Below are 26,798 nucleotides of genomic sequence, written 5' to 3'. Positions count from 1 at the left end.
CGACATTGGAAGGTGGGAAGGAGGGGAGGCAGCAGGTGGGGATGGAAACACCAAGACAGTGAGCAACGTCTCTTCTCCCGAATGAGACAGACTTTTCTGCTTTTCCCATATGTGTAGCAGTGGCTGTGCATTGCTTTTTTTTCCCCCCTTTAATCAGAATACACACAGTTGTTTTCCAAAAGATATAAAAAATGGCACAATACCAAATATCTGCCCCTAAATGAAAGAGAAATGCCAACACCACATGAGGCGGGAGATAATAAAATGTGACCCAGAGTCTGAGGACAGTGTAGGCATGGGATAGAACAGAAAGAAGAAAGCATTTGGAAAAGGAAAAAAAAAAAAGTTGGTTTCTATCTGTGACAGCTCACTCATTTCGTTCTGCACCCTTGTTCTAATACAAAGACGTGAAGAGCTTTCCAGGAGGAGGACTTGAATGTTTTTTGCATGTGATCTTGAAGCTTGAGTTGGGACCAGTGAAAAACTGGGTCCAAATGCTGGAACTTCTGAAGACGGAGTGCTTCCCCCTGTGGGGAACGAAGCCCCTGTCCCCTTACCAGCTGAAGACTGAGGGCAGACGGGGTGCAGACCAGGGAAATACACCCACTGCAGTCAGTGAGTACAAAGTTTCCTTTATTCTGGACAAGTAAGTTCTAGAAGTCGGCCGTATGAGACAGCCTGGCGTTCCCAGCGCGGTGTTGCCCCCCTCAAAGTCTGTTCAGAGTGGATCTCAGGTTAAGCATTCTTATCACAAATTAAAAAGAAAAAAGAAATGGACCCAAGGATATTTTGGGAGATGTTGGATGTCTGTTTCCTTGTTGGGGGGGATGATTCCAGGGGTGTGGTTTGTGTCCAAACTCAGCAAATTGTACACGTTCAATGTATATCAATTGTACCTCAATAAAGCTGCCATAAAACACAAAATCAAAAGGAACTACATATGCTAGTGACTCCTGCAATGGCTCCTTCCAATTCTGAGACTCCGTATTTGCAATTTTACAGGCAACAAGCCAACCAATGTCAGACAAGATGGCAGATCTACGTCCTGAAATTCTACAGTCGGAGGAAATTCCCACGAGCTCTATAGGGGAACATTGATTTATTGGCTTCTGATGGCTTTGTGGCGTGAAATCAATATATCTCATGTGGGCAATCCGTTCCTAGTTAGAGGGGACCACTTCAGGGTGGGGATTCAGTCTCACTTATTTTTTATTTTTATTTCTTAACTTTTCATTGAAGTAGAGTCAGTTACAATGTGCCCATTTCTGGCGCACAGCATCATGTCCCCGTCATACAAATACACACATATATTCATTTTCATATTCTTTTTCATTAAAGGTTATTGCAAGATATTGAATATAGTTTCCTGTGCTGCAAAGAAGACTTTTTTTTTAAATCTAATTTTATATATAATGGTTAACATTTGTCAATCTTGAACTCCCAATTTATCCACCGCATCTTAGCTACCTGGCTTAGGTTGAGAAAAAATACTCTGTGACTAACCTCACAGACACAGGACCACAACCCCCATCCCAGCAGGGGTCACCATCATGTTGCGAATTTCTAGCAAGTGATGGTCAAAAACCATCCCACTGCATTTCCGTCTCCTCCCCTGGTCACAGACGTACTGTCGGCCGCACTGCCCTTGAAATAGCGGATCCACATCTATTTAGAAAACACAGTGAAATGACAGGCGATCAGAAATCCAACCACCAGGAAACAGGATTTTTAGTATTTCCATCTTCAATACATGAGCTTGCCTCTCACTCTTTCAAAGGCAGGTTTGAGTGAACTTTCTATGAGGTTTCCATGGGGTAAGTGTAGTCAAGCCTGGAATGTAACGTTTCTTATTACTTTCTGCCTCTGGTTCTCTTGTCTTCCTTTTGATCTGTACTCCTGGCTTGGGACAAAATGAAGCAAGAGAGCTAAGAGATCAAAGTTCCATTTTTAAAAACTATTCCGAGTTTGCTGGCCCACAGAAATAGTGTTTCTAGCTTCTAAAAAAGTTTTTTTTTTATTGTTCGTTTTTGCAGAATGCTGTCTGGCGTGGATAACTTGTATTTTTCTTCTCATCTCAAAGGCTCGCCTTTCTCCTGTTCTCTCTCAGATGCTAGAGTGATCCTTTGATGACAAAAATCACATGACGTCACTCCTGTCAAAACCCTGCCATGGCTCCCTATGTCCTTTGGGGTAAAAGGAGAGATATTCGGGATGGTCTCCATGTCTGGCAGAATCTGGCCCCAGTCATCTCTCAACCAAATTACCTACCATCCCACCCCGTCATCGCACAAGCCGGGCTGACCACGCTAGACTTTGTACCTTCCTGCCTGCCACACTCCACATTTGGGGTCACACTTCAATTCCTTGCGCATTCCCGAATAACCATGTTTGATCCCATGATATATGCCAAGTCTTAAATAGGTACTGAAGATACCCTGGGGGACTGAGCAATTTAAGCCATCTTACTCTGCGGAACAGCTGGGAAAAACATATTCAAACATTTCCAGAACCACGACACGGCCATATTTTTATAGAATGGTTTGCTCAATCTCAGGCAAGATTTCACTCCCATTTTCTTCCTTTGCAAACACAGCGTACCATGGAGTAGGACCAAAACTAAACAAACAAACAAACAAACAAACAAAAAACGGGTTTGAAGACAGATGGGTTAAAACAGAAATATAAATATTTAACTCATTGCGTTGTTAGAGCATTAAATGAGACAATGTACTTTGTCTTTTTTTTCCTGTAAATTATTAAAATGGGTGCAAACCTAAAAAGTCATTATCATTTTTTGAGCTTTAAGGGTTAGCCATTATCTTCCTTTGCGCCTGACTCAATTAGTGGTTTCATGATATCAAAGAATCGACAAATCGATAAATATTAAACTCATGACTGAACGCAAAGTTGCTGTGAACACCAGAAATAATCACACGTAACTAATAAGAAAAATCCTCAGTCTAAACTTGTTTTTGACCTTTAAATATATATAAAACTTTAATAGCTGTATTTGTTTTTCTCATACAACTTACTTGGAAATATGTGTGACATTTTAGAAGAAGCATTAAAAATGCCTCTCCCAAGTACCCAGTTATATAAACGTATTTTACGTAATGAAAAGCAAAGTGTTCCCTTTCTGTTTGTCTTATAAAAAAGTCAACATATGAGCCTTGTTCTCTTCCATCTATAAAGGATCCAGTCATTTGTTTTTCTCCACAAACTACTGTATCCCTTCATGTGCCCACATCCCCCTGTCGAATAAAGTGGTCCCGGTGATCCATTGAACCTTTAAACGTTGATGGATGTAAAGGAAAATTAGATTCAGGCATCGCTAATGCTTCTTGGCACGTCCAACTGCAGATTTCTGGTACGCAGGGTGCCAGGGTTCTGTCTGGAACCTCCCAGTTTCCTCTCTGTGCCTAGAGGACTGGAATGTTCTGTTGTATATTTTAAGAGACCGGCTTTATCTCGAATCTGCAGACGCTCATTACCATATGCAGGAGGTTAAAAAATAATCATATTCGAAAGAAGTGGAGACTTTCGCAAGCAGAGATTAAAAGGGAGCCTTACAGGCTTATTGGAACATCCAGATTTTTAAATAGTAAACACTTCCACACACTATTCACATCAATTTTATATGTATTTATCCCAAATGTTAAACGTGGGCTAAAAGATAAATTTTAGGTAAAAGTAAACATGCAAAATTGTTTATACCGATGCTTGACAATGTTTGAGGACTGTGGGTAAATATTTCCTCCCCCAGTTCACTTCTGTATCCCTTCCCATATGATGCAGCTCACCTGCCTGGTGGAGAATTTCTGATCCACGAGTGTGAGATGGAACAAAGCTCTGATACGCTTCGGCAGCTAAACGTAATATTCTGGTAAGTGCCAAATTTGAATTACTGAAGGCTAACACTTTTGTTTCAGTCCGAGATAGACATATTATAATATCTTAATGCTAAGTAAGTATGTATCAATTTTAAATATTTGTGAAATCTGAGCTTTAAAAGAAACTGAGTATTTATTAAGATCTCTGCCTTTATTTCATAGATGAGAAATACAAAGTAACATACTTCATATTTATCCAATAAGGACCTAATGATAAATCATTATTAGAACACAATGCCACACTTCGCCAAATTTCCCTTTAATATTTATATTATATTATATTATGTTATATATGCTAACTGTATATATTATATGTGTGCATATATATATATATATAATTTCCATATAAGCTAGAAAGATTTCAACATATTAATTAGATTTCTAATTAGATTTCATCTAATTAGAAAAATAGAGACAGAGAGAGCCTATTTCTAGACTTACTGCAAAGCTTCTGTAATCAAGACAATGAGGAACTATAAAGAGGGGGGGAGATGAATGAAATGGAGTTGAGATGTATAAATAAATCCTTACACTTATGGCCGATTGATTTGAGACAAGGATGCCAAGACAGTTCAAAGCGGAAAGAGTAGGCTTTTCAACAAAAGATGCCAAGACACATATGCAAAATAAAGAAGTTGGATCCTTCAAATCCACCATATATAAAAAGAAAGAAAGAAAGAAAACATGGATGCTCCTGGAGAATGTCATTCTAAGTGAAGTAAGCCAGAAAGAGAAAGAAAAACACCATATGAGATCACTCATATGTGGAATCTTAAAAACAAACAAAGCATAAATACAAAACACAAATAGACTCACAGACATAGAATACAAACTTGTGGTTGCCAAGGGGTGGGGGGTGGGAAGGGACAGACTGGGATTTCAAAACTGTAGAATAGATAAACAAGATTATACTGTGTAGCACAGGGAAATATATACAAGATCTTATGGTAGCTCACAGCGAAAAAAATGTAACAATGAATATATATATCTTCAAGTATAACTGAAAAATTGTGCTCTACACTGGAATTTGACACAACATTGTAAAATTATTAAAAAATTAAATAAAAAATGTTAAAAAAAAAAACTAACTCAAAATGGATCACAGACCTAACTATAAGAGCTAACACTATAAGAACTTATAGAAGAAAACGTAGGCGTTAAGTCTTGGGGACCTTAGATTAGGCAATGGTTTCTTAGACATACTGTTGAAAGTGCTAATGAGAAAGAAAAAAATAGATAATTTGTGCTTCATAAAAATTTAAAAACTTGTGTGGCAACTGACACCAGAGAGGAATTGAAAAGATAATTCACAACATGGGAGAAAATACTTGAAATTCACATATCTAGGAAAGGATTTGTGTCTAAAATACCCAGAAAAAAAAAATCTTACCATCTTCAACTTAACTATTAAATGAGAACGCAGTTAAAAACAGGCAAATGATCTCAATAGACATTTTTCCCAAAAAGATATAAATGACTAATCGAACATGAAAAGATGCTCCAAATCATTAACATTACAGAAATCAGTGTTAAAAAATCACAATACGCTCCCACTTCACCATGACTAAGATAGCTTTTTAAAAAAGGAACAATAAGAAAACTTTCTGAAGATGTGGTGACATTGCCTTCAGCATTGCTGGTGAGAACATAACATGTGCAACGTCCAAGAAAATTTCAAAATTGAGCGACTGTATGATGTAGCAATTCTCCTACAAATATATCTAGAGATGGGAGCCAGAAACAAACACTTCACGTGACTATTAGATAGCATGGCAGCGTTTTTCATAGTAGCCAAAGTGTGGGGGCCAACTCAAGTAGCCATCAACTTAAAGATGAGCCAACAAAATTTTGTGAATCCGTACAATGGAATGTTTTTCCAGAATTAAAAGGAATAATGTACTGAGACATCCTACAACACGGATGAACACTGAGAGCTTGCTAAGAGAAAAGAGTCAGTCACAAACATTACATATTCTATGTCTCCATTTAAATAAAATGCAGTCAGATCCACAGAGAGAGCAGATAAATGGTTGCCAGAGGACAGTGGGAAGAGGAATTGGAGAGTGACTTCTGTGTTATGAAAATATTTTGTGATTAGATATTGGCAATGGTTCCACAACTTTGTAAACATACTCAAACAATATACTGTACACTTTAAAAGGGAGAATGAACTGTCTGGGAAGTGAATGATATCTCAATAAAAATATAAAGCAAACAAACAAGGAACCAAATCTGGATGCTTTGAGAATTTAGGATTCTTACCTGACAACCACTCTAGGCGTCTACTAAAGCCAGCGCGCACAGAAGGGTAGCTGAGCTCAGATGTGCAGTAAGAGATAACCGTGTTGTCTTGAAAGGCTGTCACATCGCTCTGGGACGTTTGTCTAAATCTTGAGCCGAAACCAAATTGTTCTCAGAGGACTGTGAACAGCAAACAGCCATGATCAGGTTAGAAATCAAAATATTTGAGGTCAGAGATCTGAAACTTGAATTTGAAAGTATTCAGCAAGAATCCTCCGTGGGCACGGTTCAGTGACTGATTGGACGATATTCCGTCATTTCCATCAGCCAAGCCTTCAAATCTGGAAGCAGCTGAAGAAGAAATACATTTTTACTTTGTGGAATTACAGGAAGAGTGTGGAAGCTTAATCTTTTGGTGGCAACCTTACCCGTAGTAATATACACTGACTGAGGTTGCCAAAAATATATGTTTCTTTTCCAAGAACTTCAGTGGAAGGCACTGAGAAATTAGCATTGCCTACTGTAAAAAGGAATTGAAAAAATAATTCAAACTTAGGACAATTTAGTAATACTGTTATCATCATCATGAATTTTAGCTACAACGTCTGATACATTCTCAGACTCCAGAATTTATTTTTTGTTTGTGCTATCTGTCGTCAGCCTCAACTTCAAACAAATGCTGATTTTTTTTAATATTTTGTCACTCCACATTTTGCCAAAATAGATACTTAACGTTTTCTCTGCCCTAGATTATAAGTATTTCATGCCCATCCTTTATCTGCTTCCTGCAGAGATATATTTTCTAAGCAGTAAACTAATTAATTCCCGGACAGTGTGAAATATATTTTCATGAAAAGAATGGTATTAAAAGGTGCTAACCTTTCCCTGATTTATAGTTTGTTCATTGTGAATAGAAATTTGCAGAAGATGACCTCTCAGACCCCTCTATGCTAAGGGAAAATTCTCAGGGTTCAGGAAGGAGCATCGATATAAATTACACTACAGTGATTTTAATATTGTTGAGTGAATGCACTGGCATCTCTTGCATAGGTTGGTGAATTACAGCTCAGAAATCCAATATCATATTTTACTTTGGTTGTTTGCATTTAATGTAGCCAAAAAAAGCATCACAATGAATATTCAGTTTTACTACTTTTTTCCCATTAAAAATAAAAAAAATTTCCCATAAAAATTTTCTCTCACATTTGCTTATAGGTTTAAACATAAACTCATTTACACAAAGACATCATTGGGCTTTAAATTGCATGTTGCTTTCCAGTTAGATGATTTCATATTTGACAGTTGCTTCAGCTAAAGTTAGTACCAGTAGCTGACTTTTGAACACTAATATAATATGTTTCTAACCATCTGACTGAAAATTGTATTAATTAATACACGGCTCAGATTGCCAAAATACATCAACTTCACTGCCTCTAAGATGGAAACTTCTAATATATAATGAAAGTTCTGCAGAGAAATTTATCAGAAACAAGGCTTTTCCATCACGCCCATTTCCACAATGACTGCAAAATCGACTTGACTTTGAGTATTTTTCACATGATGAATGGCATAGGAGCAAAATATATTTATGAAGGATTTGCTGAATGTCTTGGGTGATTGACTCAGTGAGTCTTCAACCTCGTGATTCAGAGCAGGGTTAGAAGCGAAGAGTGTTTATCCGCATGTAGAAACTATCATTCTGAGAAATGTAATTATCCGCCAAAAGAAAACCTGCAGTGAGAAATGGCAGCTTCTGCTTTTACTGTTTAAAGGTTACTCACAATACTATGTAGTTCTTGACAATCTTTTATAGAAAAAAAATCAAAATGAAAGTATGCTACTTTTTTTAGCAATGTGGGGGGTGATCTTATGTTAATTTTTAGCTAGCGTCTTTTCCATTTGTGTAAGATCGAATACCTATTGTAATACAGTTTTTTTTTTTTAAGAACAACAGCAAACCCTACATTATCATGATTATATACATCATACCTAAGGTGCATCAAAGTTTCAGAAATTTGGGGGGAGGTCATACCTCAAGAGGTAGAGTGCATGCTTAGTATGCACAAGGTCCTGGGTTCAATCCCCAGTACCTCCTCTAAAGATAAATTAAGCCTAATTACCTCCCCCAAACACACCAAAAACAAACAGAAAAAAATAAATAAAATAAAATAAAATAAAATAAAATAAAATAAAATAAAATAAAATAAAATACTGGCTTAAAAAAAAGTTTCAGAAATCCATAAACAAATCCATCAAATTTGAAAACATAGATTTGAAATATGAGAAGATACATTAAATACAATACAAAATTAATCATAATAATTGCGATATATTTTCTCATTATTATAAAATGATAAGTAATTTATCTCAGTCACTAGACATTCTTCAAAGCTATTTTACAGTTAACATTATTTATAATAACACTTTAAATGCATTCAATTTCATAAATCAGTGAAATCGTAGAAACTACAAGATTGCATCAAAATATTCTTTCTAGGTTAGTTTTTGAGAGGTAGATTCCAGTTACCCTTGGCTAACCATGGTAATAGTCTAACTAATATGTTACTACTGGTTTCTTCTCTAATGCTTTTATGTTTTCTTTTTTTTTTTTCCTGAAGTCATACTCCTTTTGAAGTTATACCGTGAAAACTTTGCAAGCACCACATTTCCAGCAGTCGGCGGTCGGCAACAGCGTGGAGGTCCCAAGAGAGACTGTGAGGACCTGGAGGGCGCTGGGCACTCCTGCGGTTCCAGGCGCTGTGGTACCCCGTTGTCACTGGTCAGCGTCAGAGATGCGAGGGGAGCTGCAGACAGGACTGCACCCCCAGCCGTGAGGTCCTCCGGGTTCAGATGACATGATAACAGAGTGATCATTCCGGCCCATTTACAAGAAAGAAGGACTTTGTTTTTGGACTCCCGAAGAAGAGTGGGAGTTGGTGCCTAGTGCTCCAATTAGAGGTCCTTTGGGGATGCTGATAACTTCATGTCGGCCACGGATTCTTGGGACCCGGGCTGGTCCCAGGATGCTGCAGAATGGAGAGCCTGGGGGTCTGTGGGAAGTGGTCCTGTGTAAGTGGACAGCCCACCAAGGCTGCTGCCAGGCTCGTTCCCAAGTGATGCAAAGGAGAAAGGGCCTGATTCCTGAACAGGTGCGCGGATATGCCAGCCTTCCTTAGGAGAAGATGTTGGCCCCTCCTCATCATTTATGCCCTCCTATTCATGGAGGGGAAGGAGTCACGGTCAGAGTTTTCCTTCCTTTATAGCCGAGGTTCCCCCCACCTCCTTGGGTTGGCAATGCCCACAGAGACCCGGGCAGGTGCCACAAGCCTGGAATGCTCGCTGCTTCCTCTGCACTGCAGCTGCCCATGTCGGGGGCACACCTGGACCTGTGCGTGGTCCACAAGGTGGACTTTGGGGCCTGGCATGGTTTAGTCCCACTGACCGCACAGGATCTGCTTCGGGGAAGAAAGATGAGGTCAGAGGGAAGGGCCAGAGAAGTCCTGTGAGGTCTTACCTCTCTTGCCAGGGCTAAGGATGGATCTGAGGGTCCTTTACTGGCCCTCAGTTTTTAAATGAGGTCAGTGAAATTCATCTCCTGGAAAACGGGAGCCAATCATAGCTGCCCAACTCCCACCAGGCATGGATTTTGCATCACTGCTATGTGTGTCCCAAAGGAGCCCTGGAATGTTCTCTGGAGGCCACCAAGAATTAAACTGGATTTGTCAAGGGCTCAGCTGTCACCATTCATTTAGAACTTGTTATTAGATACATGATTTCAATTCAAAGAAGTAAGACTTTGTGTGTGTGTGTGTGCGTGTGTGTGTGTGTGTGTGTGTGTGTGTGTGTGTGTGTGTGTGTGCGTTTGCTTGTTTTCAAAATTAACTCAGCTTTTTCTTGTATTTCTCTCCAAAAAGGTTCAGACTTGGGAGCCCTGGCTGCAATTTTTACAGAAAAATTTTGAAGGTCCAAGACCAAGGATGAAAAATGAAAAAACAGAATAACCAAGAAGATAAGATTATTAAATATAAATGAGGGTTACAATATATCTGCACTATAATCAGATAAGTGGTTTACTGAGGGGTGGGGACAAAACCATCGCTGAGCTGGGGTGCAGGGGCTGGAGGCTTGGTGCAGTGGCCACCACACCCTGGTGACTCAGAGTCCTTGGCAAATCAGCAAAACCACCCTCTTGAATGTGAGACCATCAAATGCTTCCCATAAGCATTCCTCTCCTGTTTCTTCTAAGAAGATGAACATACATAAGCATAAATGTAAACTGAAGGGGAAAGAAGTAAGCTTCATGGGTGTTCAAAGAAAGAAAGAAAGAAAGAAAAATGTTCTCCAAGGGTAATAGTCTCTGTGGATTGAGAAGGAGTCAGTGTGTAACAGAAAGCAATACATCTCTAGGATCAAAACAAAACGTTTACCTGCATCCCTTTATATAATTTTCTTCCTTTTTCTCACTAACCCAGAAACCACTGCCAAGTCAAAGTCTCAAAGTGATTTCAGGACAGCGCAGGTGGCCTGTTTTGCCGTTAACAGATTTGAGTAACTCATGCCACGGTTTTCTGAAACCCCAGACAATGAACGCTTTATGGGGTCTGTCAGGAAGGAACAGAGACCTGTTTGTGAAGCCAGTTGGTGCCGTGTAACAAATGAGCCCAATTACAGCCGAGCGAGCCGAGCATCGTGTCTTCCGTTCTAGCCCGGCCATGCGGGTGGATGTGAAATCCATTCTCGAACAAAGACGCTCTCCAGCTCTCCCTGTACCATTGTGTCCTCTGACAATGCAAGCCAATCCATCACTCAGTTGCTCTCTGGCAAGCCTTCACAATTAATTAGCCTTTGCTAAAGGAGTATTTATATTATGAACCACCCTCAGCAAATGCAAGGGAAAAGCTAAAGCCGTTTCCATTTCTTCCTTCACTCCTCTGTAAATCTCCACGTGTGCACAGGGACCTCTCTCCTCCAGGCACTTCATTGTTCTTTACAGAAAGGATAAATTTTCTGCATGTGGGTCGGCATAATGAGCTCAGAATGAATTGATGTCATTAGTCATAGCCTCGATGTGAAACTCTTAATCTTGCTGGAGATATTTCCAGTTAAATTCCAAGAAATCGTCTTGGTTTGACTTGGGTATTTATGGGGAAGGAGAAGCAATTGACCTGTATGTCCTTGAGAGAGGTAATTGGACTGGGAACTCTGGACTCTGCTGAATGACTCATTAATCATGGGAGTGATTCAGATGCCGAGGGTGAATGCCTCCTGTTTCACCCCAGGACGTTGTTCGGAATAGGAGAAAAGGGGTATGAAAGAACTATGTCTAAAATTCTCCTTTCCCTCCAAGGGCCACCCTCCTCCTCCAGGACCACCCCCATCAGCTTTTCTCAGGTCTGGAGGATTTCAGCAGATGGGGGTCTGGGGACACACTGCCGTCCTGAAGATTCCAGTCCTCTGTGCAACCCAGAGCCACGTCAATCTGCTTCAAAACCATCTTTGCCATCAACAGAGCTGTTTATTGAGCATTTAATCATTTATTATTCATTACTTATAATGTAACGTTCTTTTATTGAAGTATAGTCCGTTACAGTGTGTCAATTTCTGGCATACTGTGTGAGGTTTCAGTCCTACATATACGTACATATATTCATTTTCATATTCTTTTTCATTCGAGGTTACTATAACATGTTGAATATAGTTCCCTGTGCCCTGCAGAAGAAATTTGGTTTTTCATCTGTTTTCTGTGTGGTACTTACTGCACCTTCCATGCATCATCTTTTAATCTGGATCCTGTTAGCATCTCTGATCAAGGTCCCATGGTGGGTAGGTAAGAGGTCCTGGGACGCAAGCCCCGGCTCACCGGACTCCCTGGATCTGCCCATTTCTTTTATTTGCTGATGACAGCCTGGTCCTACTGAAGGACCTCTGTCTGCTAGCCATTTGTCCTAATTTCTTAAAGATTCTGGATATTTTTCTTTGTTACGATTCCATCACTGTTCACTGCACATCGGATGTGGAGCACAGTTCTTGCTGCACTTCTCAGATGTTTGGTTTCCTTTTCAGTGGCGCTCAGAATCTGGAAACTCAAAATGCCACCGGATTTCAGAAAGAACGTTTTCCAGCTAAACTGAGCATCCATCAAATCTCTGGGTACCCTGTGCGGCAGCAACTCTTACGGCGCCGAGCACCGTAAGGTTCAGGAGGGCGAGCTCACCACTTCTGAGGGGATTGCTCTGTGCGAGAGGCCACCTGGCATCGGAGCTTGGAGACGTCCCCTTTTGGATCCGAGTTCTGGTTCTGTGCATGCACTCCCATTTCTTAATCTGCGTGCGTTTTGACTTTCTTACCCGTGAAATAAAGACCATGAGATGCCATTCCATAAGAATGTTACTTGTAACACTCAGGTGGATCCCAGTGCATGGTGAGTACCTGACAAAGGGTGCTTCATAATCTGTTTCCTCCAGAAATGTGGATCACCCGGGACTGAAGGAGGCATGTGTGACCATTGCTAATCATGAGAAGTTCTTTGCCCCTGCAAATGGGGATGACCAGAGTGTTCAGGAGTACTCAGACATGCCAGCAGTGCTAATTGAGGGGTGCCAGGTGACCAACTCATTGAAAGGCAAGCAAACAAACCTCCCAGAGCACTTGATCTTGACAAGATCTTGGATATTTTTATCTGCATTAGATTGCTGGTAAATCAGAAAATGTGGAAAGTACCCAGATCTCCCTACTTTCCGCTTTCCAGTATTTTAATATTTGCAAATCGTTCTGAACACACTTTAGATTATTTGGGCTGTTGGGAGCTGCCCTAAACCAACTGGTGCCAAACTAGGGCCAAACAAAACACACACACACACACACACACACGCACATATAATTTAGGGAAGACGCACATCACATAAAAAAGATGCACATCACCATTTTAAAGTGAGCCATTAGTTAGCATTTAGCTCCTTCACAATATTTTGCAACCACCAACGCAATCAACGGCTGATCAAGGGCATGGGATGGACTCAGCAAACTACAGCATTGTGTTCCAACAAGAGTGGGAATGTGTCTAAACTAGAGTGAATAACCCATGTGTCTTGAATAGCCTTCATTTCAGCGACGAGAACCCATTTTTAGCATTCATCACTTCAACTGATAAATTACTGCCCTTCCCCACGAATAGCCATTTTTGCTACTCATCGTGCCCATTAGCAAAGTTTTTTGTTGGCTCTCGATATTGATCAGGAGAAGTTCTTGTCTGAGCATCTCCGGGGAGTCGCGTTTTTGATACGATGTCAAAATCATCGCTGGTTATTAGCCGACCACCTCTGGGATCAAAGCTTAAACCAAAGTGGTATGTGCACAGTGTCGTTCTTGGCTACACCCGGCATTTTGCATAATTTGCAACATGAGTCCCACAGCATCTCTGCGAGACAGGCAGTGAGCTACGTTTGTTCGATTTTTATAGTTGAGGCAAATGGCTCAAAACATCGACTCATTCAAATTTACGTGGTGAACAGATAGGGGACGCAGGAAGTTTGACTCCTTGTCGAGTGGAATCTTCTCTGTTTTTAAAAAGTTAAAAGACTATAACGAACCCCTATAAAAAACAACAATAAACTCGTAAAATGTTTACTGCCCTCTAGAAGCCACTCGTTGCAATGGAAAGAAACACAAATTCGAATATAAGAAATTTAATATCAATTTTACGATTTCCCTGTCTGTAGGGTTTGATGGAACTCACTCTACTTTTGGAGATTTCTACTTTCCACCTGGAATATGTGGGTGGCAGGACCTGTGTTGCTGGCTTTTCAGGCAGATTATAGATAAAATATCGAAAGATTCAGGCACACAGTAAGCATTTACAAAGTTAGCAGAGGCAAATACAAGGTTTGCGTCTATCTGTTCAGGTTTTTCATTTATTGGCAGCATAATTTAACTCTTAGTGGGCAACTTTCTAGACTTATCAGCTATACCGGTTTGGTTAATTTGATCTAAAGGTTTGCAGTATAATTTCACACCCACCTGAGTTTAGGAATTCTAGACTGAACTTAAACTACAAACCATTTTCTCCAAATTTAATCACTCTGTGTGCAACATTCTCAGAAAGAAACAGCTTTTTTTTTTTTTTTGGTAATTCAAAAGCTGGTACCAGTTGAAACCTGCTAGATTTCCATGTGCTTAAATGTCCATAAAAAATTTCCATCGATGTTCAAAAGAAAAACTACAAAGTTATCAATGAAATAATCTTATAAAACTTCATTGTGACCAAAAATAATAAAAAAGGTGAGACTTTTAAGTTGATATTTTAATCATATTACATGAGGAAAAATAAGGAAATTTATTACCAATAAAGATTTTTATCTCCTATATACACATAGACAAAATTTATACTTAAAAATAAATAGCCCAGTCATGTTGGTTTAAAAATTAATCACATTTTCATACCTGTCAATGAATTCCAGTGAACAGGCAATCAGGCTGAAAATCTCATCAAATCAATTGGTCTGCCTTAATGCCTGTTTCAAAATTATGTTTACTCAAAGCTGAAAATAAATGGTTTAAACATCACATGAGCCAAATAAACACTGATTTTTTTTTTTTTTACCTTTTCACTCTCCAAAATATGTTGGGTGCCTAAGGATAGACACCATCTATTTAAGGGTGGAAAAGTTACCTTTAATATTTTGTTTAATCCCAATTATCATAAATCAGGAAACTTAATCAAAAATATTCTGATTAGATAAACAAGATTATCCTGTAGAGCACAGGGAAATATATACAAGATCTTATGGTGGCTCACGGTGAAAAAGAATGTGACAATGAATGTATGTATGTTCATGTGTAACTGAAAAATTGTGCTCTATGCTGGAATTTGACACAACATTGTAAAATGATTATAAATCAATAAAAAATGTTCAAAAAATATTCTGATTAGAGGCTAAATTCTGACATTTTGAAATTCAATGACCAATTGAAACTCTGTTTTCTGCATGCCTTGAGGAACACTTTAGAACATTGTATTCATGTGTTTGTTAGGAATTTAAGGAATAGGGAGACAGATTCCAAAAGCTGGTATTTAAGAACACTAGAACAGAGGATAAAATGAATGTATGTTGACCCAGAAATGTTTCTCTAAATGATCGCTTTGAACGTCAGTTTTTAACACTGTCAGAATCCACCCCCCGAGTACCAAGTAGGAGCTGTTCCCACTTGGGATGGATTTGTCTGAGGCTTTCCTTCCTTCTCTCAGATGCTCCCTTTCTTGGAAGAAGACCCTGAAAAGAACAGGTCATCTCGTGCACATCTGCACCCGGGGGAAGTCGACGTGCCTGCGGGGTTCACCCAGGTTCCGTGATCTTCTCAGAAGACCCCTTGGAGGCATGTGATGGTGGAAAACCATTGCAACTGAGACTCTCTGAAGTGTCACATGACCAAGCCTGAACGCCGTTCCCCTGTTGGAATAAATACAAGAGCCCAGGGCAAGAGGATTGTTTTGCAAGTCAACGCCACCTAGATTATCAGAGACCTAAAAAAAAAAAAAAGAAGTTCAAGTTATATCTAAATAAACTTTCTGCATCAATCATATCCATCTTCCCCTCACTCCCATTTTTTTTTATTAAAAGGATAATATATTTGGGGAAAAAACCAGTCTAGTAATAAGAAATGCCCACATGGCACGACACTGTGATGGTTAATTTTAAGTGTCAAGTTGACTGGGCTATGAGATGCCCAGACATTTTGCCAGACATTATTCTCGGTGTCCGTGGGGGTGTTCTGGGGAAGATTAATACTGGAATCAGTAAAACTGAGGAAAACGGATTGCCTTCCTTGACCTGGCTGGGACTCTTCCAATGCATGCATTAGGCAGTCAGATAGATGTGGGCACTGGGCAGGGGGGAGAGGACAGTGCAGGGAGCCATCCGGAAGATAATGGTGCACCTGCACCCAGGATAAGGAACTCCAAAGAGTTTTACTTTGTCTAAATGGGTCCCTAAAAAGGAGCCAGTTAGAAGCAGACGCCATGACTGCGTGGTAGAGAGGTTGACATGACCTGACGTGACCCAGTGCTCATTGTAATGTAATTAGCATTACACTTTGGCCCCCCTCCATGGGCTTTTCTGTGTGCGTCACGGGCAAGAACATGCCCAAAGGAGATGGGCACACCTAAACGCTCAGGGGACGTGAGCTGTCAGTCAACCACGAGATCGCCCCTAAGCCAGGCTACGAGGCAGGAGGAACAATGGAGGGGCAAGGCTGTTTTCCTGTCTTGGGTCAGCCTGCCTTCAGTTCTTGAAGGTGCACTTTGCTTTGCTAACTTCTGCCTTACTGAGAAGACTCTGTTCACGCAACCCTTTAGCTTCCCATCTGAATTCTTTTCTTTCGGGCAAGACAAGGTCTGAAGATTTTCCCCTCCTTGGGTTAACACATCACACTCAAGAGAATGAACCGAGCATGTTGTAGGTTGCCGGTGTTGAAATACATTGAAATATATCACACTGGGAGTTAACGAGGATGCACATTGGAATGGAAGGTGGGCAGGATCTTTGCTATGTAACTACGCTTCAGAGAGTATAGGCAGGTACAGGGGAACAGATCAGGTCATTTATATTTATTAAAAACATATAAACAGAATGCCTTTTGCCTGAAAAAAAAGCATATATAAATTCTGGCTTATGATATTTCTTATTTTGTCACGTATGTGATTCTCAACGCATAATTTTGGCTCTCCAAAGATATCAGTAAACTTTTGCAACTAAGGACAGAAAGGTTACTTCAGCAAGGTATTTTGAAATCTAAAAAGTTACCTCGCTGTCCTTTCATAAAGACCTCAGGGAAATTGCAATTTAAAGGAGTGATGCTGATCTCCGTCATTACAGGGTGGTTAAAGAAATACATTAAAATACAAAGAAACAAGGGGTAAAACGAATGTTTCATCCGAGTCAATGCAATCTCAGAGAAGAGAATCCAGCAGGAAACACTATCAAAATGTGTGTGTTCCTTTCATTGAGGCTGTCAGATAAATTTTCACTGAGAGATTTATTTTTGCGTTGGGTGCTGAGATGGCATAAGCTTCTTCTGGTTCCTCAGTGGCGCTCTCCTCGGACAGACAACGGAACCTAAACCATGGTCTACAGTTTTGAATTAAGCGCTACCGTTTAGGAATTACGAAGTATTAGAGTAACCCTCCATATGGAAACATAAATAATTCACAGGGTGTGTGTTCTGCCCTGTCCCATAGGGAATGTAAATGCAGCATCGTGATTACTTACTGTTAAAATGCTGAATGAGAAAGTGTTTTTCTCCTGATGAAGCGACGCACGTACAGGCAAACTGGGTCATTTGTCCCTTGAGGATCTGGATGGACTGGCCAAAGGGACATCTCTTCTGGTCCATAGAAGAAGGGAGCAATGGGGGGGAAATCCATGCCGGTAGGGGGTGCAGTGTTGGGAACATGTCCCGAGCCAATCTCCACGTCTTCAAAGAAGAAAATGCAACACCAGAGCTACAATGGTGTTTGATGGATGACTGAGCTTCATACAAGAGGTATTCCTGAGACAGACTCTGCATGATTAATAAACACTAGGAGCTTCACTCCTGGTATTAACCATCTAAAATTATATTTCTGAAAAGGTCACGGTTTAGCATTTTTAATGCATTTTAAAATTGTGTTTTTTAACAGCCTTGTGTGTGTGCGTGTTTGTGTGTGTGTGTTGTAGCATGTTTAAGTGAGTACATTTCATTATTGGTTTCCTCAAATCCCTTTGTTTTGAGAAACACAAAGGATGATGTAAAATATAAATCAATTCCGTATGTCCTTTGTGGTCAGATTTGTGCTAGGTAAGGCTATTCCCATTTTCCTAATTTTTCTGTTTTGTTTTGTTTTAATTATGGGTGAACAGGAAAGAGACAGGACCTTTAGGACAATGACACTATTCTGTATGATACGACAATGGTGGATCCGTGTCATTACACACGTGTCGAATCCTATAGAAGGCACAACAGTATGAACAGTGAGCTTTGGGTGACAATGACGTGTTCATGTAGGTCCACAGATTGTGACACATGTCCTAGTCTGGTGCAGGGCATTGATAGTGGGGGAAGTTGTGGGTGTGTGGGGTCAGGGGACATACAGGAACTCTTTGCAATTGCCACTCAATCCTTTTGTGAACCTAAAGCTACTCCAAAAAACAGTCTATTAAAAATAGTTCTTCTTGGATTTCCCAATGCCTATGTTGGAAGTCTAGAACAACAGACCGGGAGTATCAAATGTACAAATAATTCTCAAACACATACGGGTGATGATAGTTTGCAAAAATGGCCACCCTGATACCTTCCATCCCTGTGTGTCCACCATTTCGCAATATGATTTAGAATTTACAGAAACCTTGAAACACAGCCCAACGTCTAGCCAGACTGGCAAAAATAAACAGAGAAAACAAACAAACAAAAAGCATAAGCATCTCACCCTAAAAGCCTTGTCATCTCAGTTCCTGATTATGTGTTACATTATATGCAGCATTCAGCAGCCAATTACAGGGCTGAGAAAGAAAGCTGGGGAAAGGCAGGGATCTCCAGTGTCCGAATGGAACCTTTTGCTCATCCTGCCCTCATTTCAATAAAATTAGCCTTGCAGATCAGAAGTCCCCATCATGCACCGATGCTGGGACACTTCCAATCCAGACTGAACAAGGACAAAAATCTTTCCTCCCTTTGGGAAGGTGAGGTTGCGATGGAAATCAGGGAATATGACCCCAAACCCTTCCTTCCCCAAAGAATATTCTGCTCATCCATTTTTACACCCCATGTAACCAACTTGTCAAAGAAACTCAGGGCAGCTGCTCACCTGAGTCTGCCCGCCCTCCTCTTGAGAGCCTACTATCCATCCCTTAATAAATCCCCACTGGACTTTCTTAACCTCCATGTCTCATCTCTGAATTCTCAACGCCAGCAGCACTAGTTCTGGGGTCTCTCTCAGAGGGAAATGCTGCAGGTGAAGACGTGCTTCTGGTGTGTCTTTTGGAGCAGCGGAGCCAACACCTCCTACACCACCATCTTGGTCAATTCTGGCTAACTTTTCTTCTAGTAAACAATCTATTTCAACTTCCCAAGATCCTAATCGTGTAAATCATGTGGCTTAATCACAGCGGGTAGATATAAGTTTACAGAGCTTGTGCAATGGAAAAAAATGTATGACATTTCTAAAAAAAACTGAGATGCTTACAAGCTATTTATTTAACATACATTTACACATAATTTAGGAGATGTTTATTGCACTTTCCTTATGTTTGCATTTTAGGAGTAAATGTGACTTTGTGCAGAATCCTACGCTGTATGGGGTGTGTCTGAGCTTGCAACTGGAGCCAGGAGGCAAATGAAGAAACAGAATTACAGTACAGCAAACACACCAGGTTTTCTTTCTCATGGACTGTCTCCTGGATAGAGGGGTCAGGCTGGTAAGTGCCCTCTATTCTCACTTATACTTTATGCAGTGCCTTATTTTTCATGCCAGAAACCCATTCTCACTTCATTTTTTTTTAATGCTTGAGTGTTTCTTATCACTTCATTATTTATTTAGTTATTTTGTCTTTGTTTCCAGTCGGAGAATACAAAACAAACCCAATCCAGTGTAGAATCCTAGTTAGATAAGAAATGTCCATCTTGACGAAAGTAGAGAAATTTACTTCAAATTCATGATATGAGACCTTTTTTTTTTCATATTGGATAAGGGACTTTAAAAAAGGAAGGCTTAACTAATATGTCTTCAAAATTTAACGCTGGAAGAAATTTTTTTGTTTTGTTTTGTTTATTTTTTATTTTTATTTTTTTTTTCATACTGAGGAATGGAAATTGACTTTGTCACCTCCAAGTTTGAATGGCACAATGTATTTTTCTTAAATAAAATGTAACCGTTTAACACACTGTTTTAGTTCACTATTGCAAATATATTTACCTTCTTATAGAAACAGAGTTTCAATGTAAATATTTATGTATTTATTCAATAAGATTTCTTTGAGCAATCACTGGCTGCCTGGCACCACGCTGGGCAGGCTTTGGAGATGCTCAAATGGGAAAAGGACAGACATGCTCAGTCAATGTCCTTGCAGCTTACATGACGTTGGAGGGGACAATGAACAAGACAACATGATAAGCGAAAGAAAGAAAAGAAAAAACAAAATTATAAGCTACGAACCCATGCAGACAATGAAATAAATAGGATACTAGAATACAGATAATGGAGAGACAATTTAAGGAGGTTAATTTAGATTAAGTGGCCAGAAACTTTCCCCCTAAGGATGTAGATCCTGCAGTGGGGAGATAAGAGGGCACCAGCCTTGTGATAAGCTGACTGAAGTACAAAACTGTGAGTCAGGAATGTCTGGGTCTGTTCCATGCGTGGAAAAAGAAAAAAGCCAATGAGTTTGGAGTATAGTCAGGCAGGGAGAATGGGTCTTGAGTAAGGCTGTAAAAATGAACAGGGTTATGACGTATGGAGAGTTGATTCTCTTTGAAGGGCAAAGTGAAGGCGCTGAACAGCTTGTTGTGAACTTCAAAACAGGGCAAATATCACCGCTTTCTTTTCTTTATAAACCATTGCTCGGCTGCTATATGGAGAACGGGATGGAGGGTTTAGAAGTGTCAGCACAGAGATGGTCAGGAGCCTCCTGGGATATCGTGGTGAACGAGGAGGGTCCCGCCCAAAGTCAGTGGTGGTGTGGACAGATAACAGAGCACACACTTAAGATATATTTTGGAAAGAAACTCTCAGACCCTGCTAATAGATTAAATATGAGGGATTGGGAAAAGAGAGGGGTCCTTGATGATCATTATCTTCCTGGCTGAGACAACTCAAGAGAAAGAGTTGCTATCAAGTGATGGAGAAGACTGGCAGAACACATTCTGGCTCAGAGCTTCAAAAGTTCCAGTGGGACGATGTTAAGAGTTGACTTCCCTAGACAAATACAATCTCCCAGTGCAGACATTTAGAAAGAAATAAAAAAAATCTGAGTGTGGAACTCAGAGGAGTGATCCAGGTTGGTTGCAGAGGGCGTTGAAGGGGAAAGTCAATTTTGGGGTCCAACAATGACAGATGTCACTTCAACTCAGATCTCACCAGAGAGAGAAAGAGATTGATTGCAAGGAATTGGCTTATGCGATTGTCGGGGCTGGCTTGGCAAATCCAAAATATGTAGGGCTGGTCTTCTTTGGAAGGGCAGGATGGAAACCTGTTTCAGCAGGAGCTGACATTGGTTAATTTCTTTTTCCTCCAGAAACTTCAGTTTTGCTCCTAAAGCCAGTCAACTAATTGGAAGAGACCCACCCAGATTACTGAAGATAATATCTTTAACTTCTACAAAATACCTTGACAGCAAAACCAGATTAGTGTTTGACTGAATAACAGCCTGGCCAAACTGACACACGAAATGAATCGTCACTCATGTCTTTGGCCTTCGCCCACTTATGAATCTTATTAAGTAAATTTTGATGCATGAGCACCATAAAAAGCAAAGAATGCACTCCGGCACGATGTGTTTTACAAAATGTTACGTGATGCAATCTTTCCTCGTGGATAACTAACTTAATGAGGAGGTCATATATCTCTTTCATTTCTAGAAATGTATCTTTTGGGGGGCAATTAAAAAAAAACTGCATCCCATAGATTTGTTGTGATTTATCCAAAGGGGACCTTAGTTTAAAAAGATACATGCACCCCAGTGTTCCTAGCAGCACTATATACAACAGCCAAGACATGGAGGCAACCTAAATGTCCATGGACAGATGTATATTTATACAATGGAATACTACTCAGCCATAAAAAAGAATAAAACAATGCCATTTGGAGCAACATGGATGGCCCTGGAGAATGTCATGATAAGTGAAGTAAGCCAGAAAGAGAAAGAAAAACACCATATGAGATCATTCATATGTGGAATCTTAAAAAAAAAAAAAAGACAAATGAATTTATTTTCAACATAGAAATAGACTCACAGACATAAAAAACAAACTTGTTTACCAGAGGGGAAAGGGGTGGGAAGGGGTATATTGGAAGTTTGGGATTTGCAGATACACACTACTATATACGAAATAGATTAATAACAAGTTATAGTGTACAGCACAAGGAACTATATTCAATATCTTATAGTAACTTATGGTGAAAAAGAATGTGAAAACAAATATACGTATGTTCATGTGTGACTGGAGCACTGTGCTGTACACCAGAAATTGGCACACCATTGTAAACTAACTATACTTCAGTAAAAATATATATACATCAAAAAAAAAAATCTGAATTCTCAAATGTGTTCAATAAAGACTATTTTAAAGTGACCACAACAATCATGTTTCCAAAGTTATTTTATACCTTCTTAGAAGATGATGAAATACTTTGGATAATCAAATTAAAAAACTAAAGGATGATGTAATATTGATAATTTATTTTACCATTACATCATTCTAGGTGATTCCATTTTATTTTTGTTTTACTCTATTTAGCATGCCTGAGAATAATTTATGAGTCATAAAATAATTTCTATGATAATGAAAACAAAATTAAAATAAGATCACTAAGGTTCTATAACTTACTTTATATTTATAAAGCTGTCCAATGGACCAACATTGAGGATAATTTCCTCTTCTTAAAGTCAACTAATTATAAATGTCAATTACACTTACAAAATATTTTCATGGTATTTTTTAAAACTTGAAATGTTATACTTTATGTTAAATATAAAGTAATTTGTTTCTTTTTTATCTTTAGAGAATCACACAAAAGAATAAAAGTCACAAAACATCAATTCTTACAAATAGTAAACGACGCAAAAGAAGAAACTCAAAATCTAAACTTAGGTTCAAAGTGTGCCACACTAAGGGTTAATCCATTCAGAACTGATAATAATTGGTGTAATATTCATGTTTGACTTGAGTTTGACATGGAACTGGAGTTTTGTTTAACTTTTTTTTTTTTCAGTAAGACAGAAAAGTGAACAAATCCATTTGTAGTAATGAACACACTAAGAGATCCCTCACTCACAACAAAAAAACTTAACTCTCCCAGCATCCCAGAAACCCCTCTTTCCCTTTCCAGTCCCTACCCTTTCCCAAGGTCATTATTCTCTTAGATTCTTACACTGCAGGTGAGTTTTGCTTGTTTGCAAACTTGTTACAGACAAAATAAAGCAATTGGTGTTCCTTTTCGTACTCTGTCTCCTTTTGACCAACGTCATTTTGGGCTGGACACTTACATTCATTCTATTCCTTCATAGTCTTATTTTATGACTATAATAAGTGCATTTGCCCATTCTTTTGAGGATACGTGTAGTTTTCAGTTTTTAAAGCTATAGTAGTCGTGTAGATTTTTTCATGTCTTTTGATGAACATAAGCCACTATTTTTGTAGATTTTATAACTGAGTGTGATTCAATTGTAGATGGTAATGCCAGCTTTCCAAAGCAGGTGTATCCAGTTGCTCTCAGCAGAATATGAGATTTCCTCTTAACACAAATCCTTGCTAACACATGGCAATGACCACATTTTTTTAAACCATTCTGGTATGTGTATTGTCTTATTGTGTGTGCATGTGACACATTTTTCTAATAAAACAGGAAATGTAACACCTTTTTGTAACAGGAAAGAACAAATCTGACTCCATATGAGATCTGTTCCTTTGGCTTGAACCCTGTGCCCTGTTTTCTGGGCTCAGTCTTGCAGGCTCTGTACCTTTTGTAAAACAATGTTGCCTTTAGCCTGAAATACACAGGAGAGCCCGTTCTCAGGGCTCTGACCTTTAAGGATGTTAGCACTTTTGCATTCCTATAAAGGTAACAAGTTGCAGAATAGAAAATAGCATTTGTTTTGCTGGAAGTTTGCAGGGGCACCACGACCTGACTCCCGGGGACGGCTGCAAGAACAAAGGATTCCTGCACTGAGAAGTTTGCAACAACCAACCACACCCCCTCCACTGTTTAGTATAAAAGCAGCCTGAATTCTGACTTGGGGAAGATGGTTCTCCAGGACATCGGTCTGCCATCCTCTCGGTCTGCCAGCTCTCCGAATAAAGTTGCTACTCCTTGCTCCAACACCTCGTCTCCCGATTTACTGGCCTGTCGTGCGGTTAGCAGAACGAGTTTGGGCTCGATAACATTTTCTTATGTATATTAGTTATTTCAGTATGTTTTTTTGCGAACTCCTTTGTCAGATCTGTGTACTGAATAAACTTGTTACACCGAGTCTTGCTTTTCATTCTCTAAATGCTGTTGTCTTCATATTCAAAGTTTTAAACCTAAATACAACCCAACTCACCATCTTTTTAAAATTTATAATTAGCTTTTTGTCATCAGTTAATAAAAACTGTCTACTCCTGCTTAATGAAGGATCTCTCATAATGCCTTTAATTGGGTTGTGGCTTAAATGCCATCTCAGTTTTATGTTTTACTAGTTAGAAGTCTAAAAATAGTAGAGTATTTTATATATTCACCATGATGGCAGAAGATGATTTTACCAAGCGCATCACACACTGCCTTCCAGCTGAATCAAAGGCAGTTTCCTTGTTGATCTGGACCACGGGGAGTCATTAAGACAGTGCCGGATACATCCGTGTGCGTCTGCTGTTCAGTCGCAATGATTTATGTACACAAAGGGTTATTTCTCACTCTCAATGTGTTGATTTGGATCTGCTGGGATTCTGTTCCGCATTTCCTCACACTGGAACCCAGGCTGCCAAGCCAACCAATGTTTGGAAAGTTGCTTGTTAGGGAGGGAGAAAGAGATATTGAAGGCTCCTCCATGGGCAATTTGGAGCTCAGAGCTGGAATGGACACATGCCCTTCTGCTCATATTTCTTTGGGTAGAAATAGTCATGCTCCCAATGGAGCATGATGGAGTTAGAAAGTGTGCGTGCTGAGATGCTAAAGGGCAGTGGGCATCGTCCCTGACCCCTTGTTGGGAAAACAAGCAAACAGATGATGTGGATTTGGTACTCCCTGCACGACCTGACACATAAAAAGTTATCACTCAACGTAAGAAGCATCTTCATCACTCAGCTTATTATTAAAACGTTAAATAAATGTATTCATAATTTTCTTCATGTCTAGGAGGCACTAGAGCAACTAGAGGAATTCTCAGAAATAACAAGACCATTTTTTCTAGTCATTTAAAGAAATATTATTTATATACATTTTAGGTGGGGGAGGAAAGTCATTCAGTTTATTAACTTTTCAGAGGAGGGACTGGGGATTGAACCCAGGACCTCGTGCATGCTAAGCATGTGCTCTACCACTTGAGATATACCCTCCCCCTTAGCCATTTCTTGAACGATAATTATGCCGAAAATATTCTTATAACTGAGAATCAATTCTCCGTCTAAAACCTTGAAAAGGAAACAGGCAATCTCATATTTCTTTAACCTGAATTAATAACCTCATTTAAAAAAAAAATCTGCCCCTTTGCCTCTGTTAAATCTCAGTGATGATAACTAGCTTGATGGAGAAAAAATTATTAATGTACTGCATAATGTAATTTGATGGAGAAAAAATATATTTTGCTTACTTTAAAATATTAATATATTTATATATTAATATTAATACATTAATATTTAATTTAATTTAATTTAACATTAATGTACTTATATGTATGCAACATTTTGAAGTTTATGTTAAAAAAATATTTGGATTTATTCCTACAATTCCAAATAGAGAAGGTATCATTGTACCTCAATACATAGGACACGTACCCAAAGTTACTATGACCCCCAGATACATAATATATTTTTTTACTTTTTTTTAAATTGAAGTATAGTCAGTTTTCAATGTCGTGTCAATTTCTCGTGCACAGCACAATTCTTAAGTCATACATGAATATTCATACATTCATTTGCATATTCTTTTGCACCGTGAGCTACTACAAGATATTGAATCTATTTCCCTCTGCTCTACAGGATAAGCTTGCTTATCTATTTTATATACAGCAGTCAGTACCCAGAGACATATTTTCAATAGCCTTGTTTATAGAAGCATTGTGACCGCAAATCCAACATCCCACAAACAAAATGATTAACCCCCTTTCCTGGGCCCGCTCTGTTAGTCTGGGTCCTCACAGAACCAGAGACTAACACAAATTCAGACAAGGGATATATTGGAAGAAACACTTGTGCGGGATGAAGGGAAATGAAGCCATGGGAGGGAGAGCCCTCAGGTCTTGCTGCAGATCTGACACCAGTGAGAGCAGGTGAAGGAAGGGGGCGGGGCTTGGAGGAAGAGTGTCAGGCTGCAGTGGTTCTAAGAATGGTCTGCTGGGCTGGTGGAGGGTTCTCAGTCCCGCCTCTCTCAGGGTGGGAGCCCCAGCCACACTCCCAGCCACACTCAACCCTTAGCTAGGAGCAGCCTGTGGAAGTGTGCCCTTCCTGGGAGCACGGTGGTGGGTTGAGATGTTCAGGACGCGCCTCGGAGAAGCGCATTTCCATGGTTGCAGAAACCACCCCAATCCTACTCCGTACTTATGGCTTTGGTTACTGACAGCGCGGTTCACCCAGGAGCCCGGGTTGCAAACCCTTAGTTTGTGTCTGGACCTGCCCCCATCTCTTGCCTTTCACTTTTGACCTTGAATCCATCCCTCTGTTTGTGTCTCACCTGCTGCTTTAGGTTCCAGTAATTTCATGGGCTGCCTGGACTATTGCACAAGC

The sequence above is a fragment of the Camelus dromedarius genome, chromosome 35, assembly GCF_036321535.1.
Source record: "Camelus dromedarius isolate mCamDro1 chromosome 35, mCamDro1.pat, whole genome shotgun sequence".
Taxonomy (NCBI): Eukaryota; Metazoa; Chordata; class Mammalia; order Artiodactyla; family Camelidae; genus Camelus; species Camelus dromedarius.
Note: the sequence above shows the minus strand (reverse complement) of the source record.